Source organism: Salmo salar, chromosome ssa22, assembly GCF_905237065.1.
Source record: "Salmo salar chromosome ssa22, Ssal_v3.1, whole genome shotgun sequence".
NCBI lineage: Eukaryota > Metazoa > Chordata > Actinopteri > Salmoniformes > Salmonidae > Salmo > Salmo salar.
Genome location: NC_059463.1, coordinates 43,997,295 through 44,008,900, shown reverse-complemented (window position 1 = coordinate 44,008,900; position 11,606 = coordinate 43,997,295). Strand labels below are relative to the sequence as shown.

General features: G+C 43.9%; 1 long non-coding RNA gene across 1 annotated transcript; it reads right to left on the bottom strand.

Moving 5' to 3' along the window:
• Positions 1 to 314: 314 nt before the first annotated feature.
• On the bottom strand, positions 315 to 10,223 carry LOC106583417 (uncharacterized). Its single transcript, XR_001323512.2, has 2 exons — positions 9,524 to 10,223; positions 315 to 2,173 (listed from the first exon to the last, which is right to left on the bottom strand). It is a non-coding gene; the product is annotated as an uncharacterized lncRNA (long non-coding RNA).
• Positions 10,224 to 11,606: the final 1,383 nt, after the last annotated feature.

The following is an 11,606-nucleotide window of genomic DNA, read 5'->3' as shown; positions in this document are numbered from 1 at the left end:
CCAAATAGCAAAGTGATTAATGATTGACTTCTCTTGTCCCTTAAACTAGAATCAGGTGGGAGGAGAGTCTGAGTGCCAGACAGGTGGAGAAGGAGAGTGTGTATTACAAAATGAATGACAATTGTAAGAAAATAATTCTACTATGTGCATATGGATATAGGCCATTCAGCCACAACCTGTTTCTCTGTGATGCCCATTTCCCAGCTGTCAAGAATCCCTGTGCTGAATTCTACCTACCGATATTCACAACACATTGGTAAATTAGCCTAATGATTCCAAAGAAGCCATTTTGGATAAAAAACTGACAAAGACAATTTAGGGTTAGGCTATGTGTTTTATTATTAGTTCGGCATATTTAGGTCAATGTCATGATCACTTTCACTTTAAAATCAACCTAAACAAAGAGAGGAGTACTCAGTACTCAAACGGATGTCTTTCTTTGTCTAACATTATGCAAATGTAATGAATTAGGCCCAAAGCCTTGTTGCTTTCTTCAGTGACACACAGTGTACAGTAGATGCTATAGAATGGGTTAGGCTGTTGTAAAAACAATGGCTGTTAAGTGAATTAGTCCAATCCCATCCATTGCACATTATGTGCCAGGCATGGGTGCCTGGCTGGGATAGGAGCAGTCTTCAGGACTTCTTCTGTCCCCACAGAGTACTGACAACCTGGGACAATGAGCACTTGTGTCATCAAAGAACGGGCACGCTACACAGGAAATGTAATCATTTGAGATGACGTGACTGTAATCAATGTAGTCATATGAGATTATCTGAATTTCACTCCATGATAAGAGTCATTGACTCAAAGCCACAAGAGTGTAGAACATATTTAATTATCACTGTAATTGTGCAATAATTCCTGTAAGACAATGAGGACAATATGTCATCTGGGTATGTTGGTTGGTTGGTTTATCGAGTCCGGATGACTGTTTCAGGTAGGTGTGTGTGTGTGCATGTCTGTGTTCTTGTCTGTCTTTTTGTTTGAGTGTGAGTAAGTCATTCGCTGTGTTTGTGTGTGTGTGTGTGTATGTTCATGTTTTTTAGATTAAGTAAGAAGTCTTAAATGCGCGTGTGTGTGTGTGTCTGTCAGGATGGGTGTGGTGGACAGGCTAAAGAGAATCCAGTAATCTGCTGGATTCAAACAGGCTTTCCCACACCCTGCCTGAGGCTACACCACACCAAAACACACTCCCTTCTGTAGGGACTGACAGCAGGGAGAGATAGTGCAGGTGTGTACAGACAAGGAGATGTGCTTTAATGACCTTTTGAGTCCACTTCCCAAGCCTGATTTTAAAAAATGCATTATACACCAGTGGTTCTCAACCTGGGCTAGCCTAGATGGACCCCTGGAGGTACTCGGCCTATGCACAGAAGGTACTTACTTGCGAATAAGTTTCATGTTTTATTGTCACATGCACAAGTACAGTGAAATGCCTTTCTTGCTCTTTCCCAACAATGCAGTACTCAAAATCAGTAGTACTATAAAACAAATTAAAGTAGAACAAAAACACATCAGAAAGAACACAAGAAAGTAAGTAAGCTATATACAGCGTCAGTTCCAGGGTCAGTGCCAATACTATATTTACAATGTGCAGGGATACTGGAGTGGTAAGGGTAGGTAGGTATGTATCGGGATAAGGTGCCTAGGCATCAGGATGTATGATAAACAGAGTAGCAACAGCATATATGATGATCTTATGTGAGTGAGTGTGTGTAAGTGTGTGTAGAGTCAGCATGAATGTGTGTGCGTGGCCAAATCAAGTGTGTTTGTGTGAGTGTGTGTATGTGTGTTGGAGTGTCAGTATGAGTTTGTGTGTGTGAGTGAGTGTGTAGAGTCCTGTGAGTGTGCATAGTCTGCAAAAATAAAAGGGTCAATGCAGACAGTCTGTATAGCCATTTTGTTAGCTATTTAGCAGTCATGGCTTGGGGATAGAAGCTGTTCAGGAGCCTGTTGGTATCAGACTCGATGCTCCAGTACCGCTCGCCATGCGGAAACAGGGAGAACAGTCTATGGCTTGGGTGGCTGGAGTCTAACAATTTTCCGGACCTTCCTTTCACACCGCCTGATGTAGAGGTCCTGGATGTCAGGGAGCTCGGGCCCAGTGATGTACAGGGCTGTCCACACCACCCGCTGTACGACGGTGTGCCTGGACCACTTTAAGTCCTCACTGCAAAAAGTTAAATATAAGCAAGCCTAAATATCTTATATTGAGTGATATTTAAATCTTGAAATATATCTTGAAATAAGATCAATTTCTTGTATTAAGCCTTTTTTAGGTTAAAATTGTTGTGCAATCAGACTTGTCTATATGTGCGTAAAATAACTACTAACCGTGTATCTTTATGAAGGCTAATGTATTGCTAACTTGACGTTGCTTCACATTACAAGCCACATGGGCGAGAGAGACGCTTTCCTCGTGAACCCCTAAATTCCCACAAGTCTGCATTAGCATATGGCCAATCAGGATGCAATAAGCAAATAACACCACATCTCCCCTTTTCAGAGAACAAAGGGTAGACTGCCTCAAGGGATTATTCTGCCCTTCTGTCTCTCTTCCTGACTAGTTATTCTGGAAAAATTTTACATAGTCATGAACATAAAATAATTTCTGTAAACTTGAACCCAAAATGCATCTCTCACTTCTTTTAACACAAATCTACCCTACAGGTAAGTTAGAACTGTAACAACTTGTCAGCTGTTGTTTTAATTTTTACTTAAAGCTCAGTCTTTTGTTCTTGTTTGCTGACCTATAAGTCAAGTCTGAGGTTTAACTAATGCTCGCCCAGAACTTGTTCTGAGTGTAGCAGGTACATCCATGATTACCTTGTGTGTTGGTGGTATAAGAATATTTTGAAGATAAATACACAATGCAGAGGATGAGAGGACGAGAGTACTAAAAACTAAATAGAGTATTAATGGTCAATAGGGAATTGTCAATGTAAATAGGAGTTGGTTTTCAGTTCAACAGCTGTTTAGAATCTGTGGAATGTCAGTCCTGAACACAGGGCTACATGTGCTATATTCTGTACATTGAGTCTGGAGCAGGATACTTGTTATTTGGTCATTGGCCCAGTTGTACTGCAAGGACATCTGATTGGTCAACCCCAGGCTAGGGTGGGGGGTTATAAGTGGCACCCTGTTTCTTTGTTCTGGGGAGAAAAGCTGAGGACAGTTCTGGATCTGGCAATTCTGTGTGTTAGAGTGGTGAAGACACTTCAATCTTCTCCTGCGTAGCGTTGTTGTTCTCAGGTCCATCCATAGAGATGGGGTGATGTCTGTTCCTGCGGACAGACCCATGGGGAACTTCCACCATGTAGGATCGTGGTGCTGCATGTTCCCTCAGCACTGTTCCCGTGACTTTTTAGTCAGTCACTGCTCAGGTAGCTGACTCTGTGATGCTTGTTGAAGCGTTGCTTATCTGCACTCCTTCTCTCCTTTTCCTTTGAGCTGACCGCAGCTGTGTTTGTGTGTGATGGGTTTAGCAGCGATGGGAGTGTTGGCACTGTGGTACGAAGCTGTCATCCCATCATTAGTTGCGCCGGGTTAAAGCCATTCTGGAGTGGAGTTGACAGATACCTTGCTTTGCTGGCCTAAGGGTCAGCTGCTTTCTTGAGGAGGTTCTTCACAGTCTGAACGGTGTGTTCCGCATCTCCGTTGCTTTGCGGGAACTTTGGACTGCTGGTGACATGGAAAAATCCATACTCTGCAGCAAAGTCAGAAAGGGGTCTTCCAGAGAACTGAGGCCCAGTGTCCGTAACCAGGACCTCAGGTACCCCATGGCGGGCGAAGATGGACTTCCAATGGAGTACGATGTCCAGAGACTTTGTTAGTGACAGGTTTGTGATTTCCACATACCTTGAGAAGTAGCTCACAACTAGCAGGTAGGTGGTGCTTTTCAGAGTGAACAAGTCCGCTCCCAATCTTTGCCAGCGTCTCACAGGAAGTAGTGATGGTATGAGTGGTTCTGTGTGGTTTGTGTGCTCTTTGATTCATGTCCTGCAGTTATGCACAATTAGTTCAGTTGCTGGCTGAGTCCAGGCCAACACACAGCCTGTTGAGCACATTCTCTGCACCTGACCACACCTTGATGACCCTCGTGTAGCTTAGTGAGGACATCATTTTGTAAGGCTGATGGAATGTTCTTGTTCCTTTCAACAGGAGACCATTGTGCACTGTGAGAAAAGCATGTTCTGCCCAGTACAGTTTCAGTGGTCCTTTGCATTCAGACCATCCTTCCTGACACATTGTCATGACTTTTGAGCGCACACTGTTGGCTTTGAGTTGTTCTCTCATATTATCCATGTAGGAAACACTCACTGGAAGCTGTTTTATGATCGCATCTACATAGATATTTGTGCACTCCATGAGCTCCTTTTCCGCAGCAGTAGCTTTGGCTTTGACTGGCCCATGTGACAGCGTGTCTGCAGTTTCACAGACTCTTTCCAGGGACATGAGCAATCCTGTAGGAGTACCTCATAAGTCTCATCCTTAAGTGTTGGATACGTGGGGGAAGGTTGTCGTAGGGTTAGTTCCCCAGAAGACTCAGGAGAGGTTTGTGATCAGTTTCCAACAAAGTGTTGATCAATGAGAAAGTCTATGAGTCTTTCACATGCCCATGTCAGCCCCAGAGCTTCTTTTTCCACTTGAGCTTATCTCTGCTCAGTCGGTGTGAGAGACCGGAAAGTGTAGGCAATGGGTCTATATTCCTCGCTATTCTTCTGCAGCAGCACTACTCCTAGTCCGTAGGAAGATGCATCGGCTGACACCTTGATCTCTTTGTTTGGGACTTACAGGGCTAGCACGGGTGTGGATGTCAGCTCCTTCAGCTCTTTGAAGGCTCTGACTTGGTCGGCCCCCCTAGTACCAGTGTTTTTCCTTTGAGAGTAGGTCTCAGAGGTTTGTCCTTTTCTGCTAACTGAGGGATGAACTTTCCCAGCTGGTTCACCATTCCTAGGAAACTCCGCAGCTCGCCGACTTTGGATGGCTCCGCCATCTCCTTGACAGCCTCTGTCTTTGTCGGTCAGGCTGTACTCCTTTGTCCAAGATAATGAGGCACAGGAACTTCCCTTCCTGCATTGACAGGTCACATTTGTCCATGTTCAGAGTTAAGCCGGCTTTTTCCATCTTCTGCAATGAGGTATGAAGTCTTGCATCTTGCTCCTCCTGTATTTGACAATCAAACAAAAACATGATCTATAAGACATACCACACCTTTTAGGCCTTCAGTACCCTCTGTCACCATTCTGTTTTGGAAGTGTTCAGGCCCTGAAGCGATACCGAAAGTCAGACGGTTGAAGTAGTAATGCCCGAAAGGTGTGATGAAGGTTGTTAGCTTAACTGACTCCTCGGTTAGCGGGATCTGCCAGAAGCCCATGTTTGCATTGAGCTTGCTGAAGATCTTCAACCTGGCTAGTGAACCAAGGGTCTGTACGACAATGGGATGTTTGTATTTTTCTCTACACTGTTACACCCCCCTTGCTCTCCCCGCCTCCTTCTCTGTGTTTGTGCTTTTATTTGCAGATTGGGGACAGGTGGAGCTGATTTGGTCATTAAGGTGACAAGTTGCACCTGGGTTTGGGATCAACTAGGAGATAAAATATTTAATAAATATTTTTGTTACTCCTTAACTGCCAACATGTGGACTCCCTTGCTTGTCACAATCTAAGAGCCAGGTTGTGACAAATGGGGGCTCATCCGGGATCTTGCCTTGGCTATTTTGACGTTATCCCTAGTAAACATGGTGTATGGTAATTGGTTAGCGCTAATTGGTGACCCTTTGGTGGGTCTTGTGGTTTGTTTAGTTCTGGTATTGTCCCAGAAGCCTGTATGGCTATTAATCCATTTGTATGCGCTATTGTATATTGGGAGTTACATGTTGACATTTTGTAGTTAGCTGTGTGTTTAATCACACTTCAGTTGGTTTAGAGAAATTGCCTTTTAAGGTATTGGTTTAATGACTTGTTTGTTTATTTACTACACGTTTTGATTTGGTGCATCGGTGGAGAGAAGACAACAAAGTCTCTTTTCCTGTACTGTCTAGAGACACTTTGTTCTGTTCCCTGTTGGGTCATCAGATTATGGAGGTGAGTTGTCTTTGCAATATATGACAGTGAGATGTTTTGAGGCAGACATAACTCCTTGCCCAGAGCTATGGTCTTTCCCCCTGTTAGGTATAGCGGCATGTTCCCACTGGGGGCACGTTGTGCGTTGTTTGTTATTTTTGTGTGGTGATAGAGGTCAGAGTAGTTTTCTCGGGAGCACATCCGTGGTTCGGGGTTGGTTACCAGCGAGCTGGTTCCTCATTGTGCTCTAGTGCAAGTTTAACAATAGGATTTTTGGAAACTCAAGTAATACACTCATCTGTTTTTGCACTGTTAAGTCAGCTATGCACTTCTTGTTCTGTAGTCGATGTGCTCATTAGGGCTATTCAAAGATTGGGCTACTAATCTGTTCATTAGTTAGTAGCATTATGGCGTCTATTGAGGATTGTGTGCTCCTTCAGAAGAGTTGCTTATGCAGTTTACGAAGGAACAGCTTTTGAAGTTGAGTGAATATTATCATGTTGAGATTAGTGACAAACGTCTCAAGGATACAGTGAAGTCTATTCTGTCAGCTAATTTGCTTTCAGATGGTATTTTGAAGGCAGAATTGAGTGAACCTAGTCCAGCTGTATTGTATGTACCAATTGTTTCTAGTTCTGGCTTGACATTTGAGCAGAAAAGGAGTTACTTTTATTGCAGCTAAATCATTAACTTGTTTTGGAAAGGTTGAAGCAGGATACGGAACAAGCTAAACTGTGGTTGCAACATCAGCGGTTAGAACTTGTCAGAGAAGGCAAGCTTTCAGGTGAATTTTCTTTAGAGAATGACTACTCAAGCTCCCCAATGGGACGCTGTTCCCCTGGTCGTTCCCCGCTTTTTGATGTTGCTGGTAATCTTCGGTTGTTGCCTAAATTTACTGAAAAGGATCCTGACTAATTTTTTATGTTATTTGAACATGTTGCAGACTCTCGGGCTTGGCCTGATGCAGACCGTACTTTGATGCTACAGTGTGTTTTGACCGGTAAGGCTCAGGAGGCTTACTCATCTCTTAGCGCTACAGATAGTGACGATTACGTAAAGGTTAAAACTGCTGTCCTGCATGCTTACGAGTTGGTCCCTGAAGTGTATCGACAGAGTTTCAGAACATTGAAAGGTAAAAAAACAGTCCCATGTTGAGTTTTCACAGGATTTGTTAACTCAATTCAATCGTTGGTGTACTGTGTCAGTGTAACCGATGTGAAATGGCTAGTTAGTTAGCGGTGATGCGCGCTAATAGCATTTCAATCAGTGACGTCACTCGCTCTGAGACTTGAAGTAGGGTTTCCCCTTGCGTTGCGGCTTTTGTGGCGCGATGGGTAACGATGCTTCGTGGGGTGTCAGTTCTTGATGTGTGCAAGGGTCCCTGGTTCGAGCCCGGGTTGGGGCGAAGAGAGGGACGGAACCTACACTGTTACATCAGCAGTCACTAGTTTTGAAGGTTTGTGCAACCTGGTTGTCCTCAAACAATTTAAAGAATCTGTCCCTGACCGCCTTGTTACCTATATAAATGAACATAAAGTACGGATTGCATCTGAAGCTGCTGTTTTGGCAGATGAGTACGTACCGACCCAGAAAGGCAGTTTTGGAGGGTCCCGTATGCGAGATTGAGGGCAGAGGAACAGTTCAAGTGGATTTCGGTCAGCAAATTCCTTTGGTTCTGGTAATGACACATTTCCATCTAGATCCGAACGTGGTTCATGTGGACAGAATGTAAATATTTTTTTTTATTATTGTCAAGGTAAAGGCCACTGGAAGAATGAATGTCCTGTCCTTGGTAAAAAGTTCCACAGATTGGCCAGCACAAATTTAAAACCTGTTGCGTTAGCTGGGCCTGTTCCTCATGTTAATCCTGTTGCGCAAGCCCAATAATTGTCCAAACCTTTTAGTACTGATTATTCGCCATTTGTCTCAGAGGGTTATGTTTCACTATTGGGAAGTGCCAGTAAAGATTCTGCGAGACACTGATGCCTCTGAATCGTTTGTTTTGGAGTCTGTTCTGCCTTTTTCTCTGGAGACAGATATAGGAACCAGTGTCCTGATTCAAGGGAATGGTTTGAATACATTGTCTGTAGCCTTGCACAAAGTCTAACTTATATCTGACCTAGTGCAAGGTGAGATTTCCCTTGGGGTGCGTCCCTTTCTGCCCGTTGATGGTGTTCATGTGATTTTGGGTAACAACTTAGCCGGTAGTTGTGTCTGGCGTGATGTATCTCCTCTGGTGGATTCTCATACTCTTGCATGTGCTCTAGCTCTTAACTTTTGGCAGCAATGTCAGAGAAATCCGTGGTGGAGTGAGTAGGGCTCTGCCCTGGGTTTCAGCTTGATGGTATATGGTTGTTATACTGTGCCAAGACCACTGCACAGCTTTGGATGCTTTCTTTCAATGTCTGTAAATCAATGCTGTCGAGCAACTAGCTCAAGCTTTGTGATAGCTGGCCTGCCCAGTAAAGCTGTGTGTAGATCTCTGATGACATCATACACGTCCTCCAGTGTCTCCTTTTTTGCCTTCGAGAACCACACTTGGAACGCTGATCACGTCCAGCGGTGCTCTTTCTGCTCCTAGCAGTGTTTTTGGGGGGCTTTTGCAGAGCTGGCTTGCTGGTTCCTGCAAAAATGTGATTTAGCACATTGTCTGGGATAAGTCACATCGGCACCTGTGTCTATTGTGAATTTAACATTTCTATCCATCACTTAAATGTCAATCATCCATGGGTCACCTCCTGCTGTTATTGTTCCTAGGAAAATGCTGTCATCCTCTTCTTGAACCTCGTTTACGGCTCTTGATGATATACACGCACACGTTGGTAATGTGACACACTACTTCATAAGCTGGACACTGCTCATGGATGTGCAGGGATTTTTCCACAGTTGACAAGGACTGCTTTTTGTCATTAGCATTTGCATGGCTAGCTTTCTCATGCTGAAATTTCTGTTTGCACTGACACTGGCTGCCTTTCTGCATAACTCTATCCACTGAGCATGCCTCTTTTGTTGTTACTGTGTCACCTCACAGGCAACTTTGATGCTTTTTCACTTCAGTTTGCCTTGCCATCTCAATGGCTCTCTCTAGCGTGAGATCTTTATCTAGCTGCATCCATTCTGACAGACACGTCTGCTAACCCAACGAATAGCCTAGTCTCTATTTAGTTAATCATGCAAATGTCCATAGTTGCAATGCTCTGCTAGGGCATATAAGGCTGTGACAAAATAATCCTGTTTAATTTCCCCTCTGTCTCCACATGTTAAAGCGGGCTCTCTCATAGATCATATTCTTTTTCACAATAAAGAATGTATGAAATCTGTCTCTTACTTGTCCATATTGTTGTTGCTCGAGTTTGTTTAGGTTTGGACCTCAAAACGTCACCTGCTTCATCGCCCAAACAGTATATGAGGTTGTTCCCCTGATTCTCCTCGGTAGATGTGTGAAGATTACTCACCTGACAAATGCGCTCGCAACTCCTAATCCATTTGGTCCATTCTTGCGGTTTAGAAAAATCAAACAGCTCTAGTGGCTGTAAGCACAATGTAGCACTTGGGCCTGTATGCGTGAGTATCTGTGCCCCTCCCGCTGCACCTTGAACAGGAGCCTGGCCTCTTCCTCTACTCACTGCTGCGCTTCTCCTGCGACGTCTTCCATGCTGATTAGCCTCTTCAATTTTCTTCCCAAAACTTTTCAACCCGGTAAGATAAACTATGTTAGTAAATACACTCGTTCTAGTCCACTTCTGAAACCATATCGTGTAATCAGACTTGTCTATACGTGAGTAAAATAACAACTAAAGGAGTATCTTCATGAAGGAAAATGTATTGCTAACTTGACATTGCTTCACATTACAAGCCCCATGAGAGAGAGAGAGAGAGACGCTTTCTTCATGAACCTCTAAATTCCCACTGGCCTTCATTAGCATATGGCCAATCAGGATGCAATATGTAAATAACACCACAAAAATAAGCAAAAATGACATTAGATAATTTAGCTTGGTATGAAAAAAACAAGAAAATAGGTCATTTTAAGAGAATTATAAATCAATATAAGATATATAGCTTGTTTAGATTTCACTTTTTGCAGTGTAGGGTTTGGACACCGAGGAACTTGACGCTCTCGACCCGCTCCCCAACAGCCCTGTTGAGGTGGATAGGGGCGTGCACGCCCCCCCGTTTCCTGTAGTTCACGATCAGCTCCTTGGTCTTACTGACGTTGAGGGAGAGGTTGCTGTCCTGGCACCACACTGCCATGGAGAGGCTATACAGACACCTTGGTGCCCAAATTGATGATGTATGTCATGTAGCTGAGAGTCAAGTCTGGAGATGAATGGATTCGGTTCAGTTGTCTGATGAGCCCTTCCCAGCTAGCTAGTTTATATGCTGGGCTGGCTAGCTGGAAACAACAGCATCATGGCGCTAGTTAAAACGTGTTTATTTTGATGGTAGAGGGAGAAGTAACTTGTAGTATTGGTAACCATCTGGATGTCACCGTGACATGCCAATTAGCTAACATAACAAGCCGGTGTGAATGACAAGTGCAATGGTGTTGTATCGAGGTGCTTTCCTGACATTAGTTGCATCCCACTGGCCAACAGTTGCTTCTCATGTCGCAGGCGGTAGCTAAAGTGGCCAATTTCTTCCATCCAACTTGTTTATATTTCAAGTAGGATAGCAACCTACATGAAAAATAACTTGTAATATTGGTAGTAAGCATCTGGATGTCACTGTGATACAGTCCATTGCTCACTGGGGAGAGTTTGCGCTGCAAGCCAGCAACACAACTATACAGGGAACAGTGTCCTTCCCTCCTGCAGTACTTCTTCTTTGGTGAGGTTTAATGGCGGTTGGTATCCAATTTATGTTGCATTACCGCCACCAACTAGACTGGGATATAAATCCATTATACTTTGACCCACAAAATGGAAGAATTTAAAAGGAAATCAATAATAATAGTAATTAAAACCCACCACCCTATTCCACAACCCTATCTGTCCCTACCCCAGGCAAACGGACAGCACCACCTGTAACACTTCTGAAGTCAAATCTCATACCCTCAAATACTTCTCACTGCTGCCACCACAACATCTATTTTCTGTGACTTACATTTCATCTCTGCTGTACAGTTGATAACCATAGCTATGAACGATAAAAATCCAACCTTACTGAAGCATATATCACTCATTGATCTATCCCTCTGTGTTGGCACAGATCTACTACTCACGGATATACTCTCAGGATCCCAAACCCTTGACCATCTTCCTCTACTTTTTTCACTGCCTCAGGATACGACACCCTCTCCACTACTCTAACCCTGGTCATTTCAACCTGCCTCTCTCGCACCGGACACTTCTGATCTTCAGTATCATGTCCACCCCTATAATTAACACATACCACTTCTTTCCCCAATACTACACATTCCTTTGTCTCATGCCCTTCTGCACACTTCTCACACCTAGGAACCTCCCTTCTACACACTGCTGCCACATGCCAAAATTGCTTGACACCTGTAACATAATGGGTTTGGCACAAAAGCTT